The sequence below is a fragment of the Frankliniella occidentalis genome, unplaced genomic scaffold (genome assembly GCF_000697945.3).
Source record: "Frankliniella occidentalis isolate FOCC.00 unplaced genomic scaffold, Focc_3.1 Scaffold2, whole genome shotgun sequence".
In the NCBI taxonomy this organism is placed as follows: Eukaryota; Metazoa; Arthropoda; class Insecta; order Thysanoptera; family Thripidae; genus Frankliniella; species Frankliniella occidentalis.
In genome coordinates, this window is record NW_026267132.1 from 12,841 (window position 1) to 15,368 (window position 2,528).

Sequence of the window (2,528 nt, forward strand, 5' to 3'; positions counted from 1 at the left end):
AGCTGTAAAAAGAATTCAGAATAAATTTTAACAATGTTCAGAAAAATAAATCTCTTGCAGCAAATAAAACAGTAAAGCATTTGAGTTCAGGCCTCGGTTTCATAAAGGCCGGTTTCCCAATCTAAAGCCCTGTTAAAAAATGTAACACATAGAAAAACTCGAAGAGAGTAAAATACTTTAGTTATGGGCAAGAGAAATACATACCAAGAGATAACCCAAACTCATAATTCTCTTTTATGTTTGGATAACTTTCCCTTTCGTAATCCGGTATTTCTAGGAAATCTTCCTGATCAAAATATTGAGCCAAACAGTCATATTTGCCTGGCTGGGGATTTTCACGCTGTTAAAAAAACAAAAAAAAAAACAGAAATGTTTAGTCAAAGTAATAGCATTTGACAATAGGGAGATTAAATCAAGTACTAACAGCTGGTGATCAGCTGGTGTCATTTTTTGAAGTGGAAGGACTTGCAATCTGCATGACAAAAACAAGCAGGCCCGCCCTTCCGCCAAACGGAGTTGCCAGCTCCACTTCGCTGCGCCGGCAACTCCGTTCGGCAGGGGCCGGGCCTGCTTGGCCTGCCGGCGGCGATGGTCGGGCCACGATTCACTGAAGTGCATAATCAAATAAATAATGTGACCGGTAAATCACTTTGCATATTTGGGTAAGCTGACTTCCGGTGGGGGGCCTGCGGCCCTAGAGATTTGCTACTTTCACATGACAAAAGACTGTAACGGGGCAACACCGTGACTACACCCCACCCTTCTGCTTTGCTTAAGAATTTAAAAAAACGAACCCGCGCAGTTTTTTGGTTGTATATTGTTTGTTAAACAGTCCTAAAACTTGACTTTTTGCCGTTGTTTTCAATATATCCACCTCTAGGGCCGAAGCAGTGAAAGATAAGGCAAATCCGAGGGTAGATCCTGATTCAGAATGTGTTGTTTTGGGGGGGTACTCCCTCTGACATTTTACGATTGGACGCCTCCTTGTACGTCTTTATGTGCAACGTGGTCATTTTCGCCGTAATTTCGTCGAAAAAAGCACTCTAGCGCCCAAACGGTGCAAGATAGAGTCAAACGGACAAAAGTTTCGCCCAGAGGGCTCTACTTTCACGAGTTACCCCTTAGGAAACAGTATAAAAAATATTTTTTTCCAACTTTTTGGACCAACCCCTATTTCTTTGTTACCCCCTTTCACCCCCTTAGGGGTGGTTGCCAGGATTTGCACCAAGCGTTTCGCTGTCCAGAAAAGACCCCTAAAATACCCTGAAATTTGTAGACCTCTAGCTCATCTCCTTCCTCTTACACGGACGACAGACAGACAGACACGAGAGCGGTTGCATAGGCCCGCTTTAATGCTTTTTTAAAAGCAGAAGGGCGGGCTAAAAAGGGCAACATTTATAATATTTAATGTGCCAACAGTCAAGGCCGCCCAAAGGGCAGGCTGTTGCGAGCTTGTGCATTATCGCTCCCAGGTGAGAAGACAGCACAAGCCCGCAAGTCAAATTTTAAAAGCAGAAAGCCACTACAAAATTCTACTTACTGATGGGGACTTCCGAAGAGCTCTACTTGATGAAGGACCAAATTCAAATGATTTAGGTGCCACTTGCTTATTAGAAGTTTTGAGTTCAGGCTTCGGTTTCATAAAGGCCGGTTTCCGAATCTTAAGCCCTGTTAAAAAATGTAACACATAGAAACACTCAAAGAGAGTAAAATACTTTAGTTATGGGCAAGAAAAATACATACCAAGAGTTATTACACCATACTCGCAATTCTCTTTTGCATTAAGGTAAATGTCCTTTTCATAATCAGGCATTTCAGAAAATTCTGCTTCATCAAAATATCGAGCCAAATAGTCATATTTGCCTCGGGGGTGATTTTCACGCTGTTGAAAAAAACAGAAATGTTTAATCAGAGTAAAAGCATTTGACAATAGGGAGGTTGAATCAGTCAGTGCCGCCAAAAAGGCAGGCTGTTGCGAGCTTGTGCATTAACTCTCCTTGGTGAGAAGCCAGCACAAGCCTGCAAGGATTTTCAAGTTCAAAATTTGCATATTATTTCCAACTAAATTGAATTTGTGACTTGACAGATCGAACTGAAGGAAACCATTCTTAAGATCTGCTTAAGATCTGTCAAAGCATGCCAAAAGATGTACTAAACTAAGCATATTAACATTAACACCCCGAGTCAAATGTTTGAAAACGGTCTATGATAAAAAGAACAACTCACTGAGCTTGCAATAGTTTAACTGGGTAGGTGGCAAGGTGGAATGTTTTCCTTAACAGAAACAATCGCGTTCTTTGTATCTTTTATATCACCATACGGTAAACCAATCCTCTACCAATCCTCTGTGACATATTTTGTCGCCCTCTTTCCAGAAACTTTATTCTCTGCAAAAATAACAAGCAGGCCCGCCCTTCCGCCAAACGAAGTTGCCAGCTCCGCTTCGCTCCGCCGGCAACTCCGTTCGGCAGGGGCCGGGCCTGCTTGGCCTGCCGGCGGCGATGGTCGGGCCTGTGGCCCGACCATTT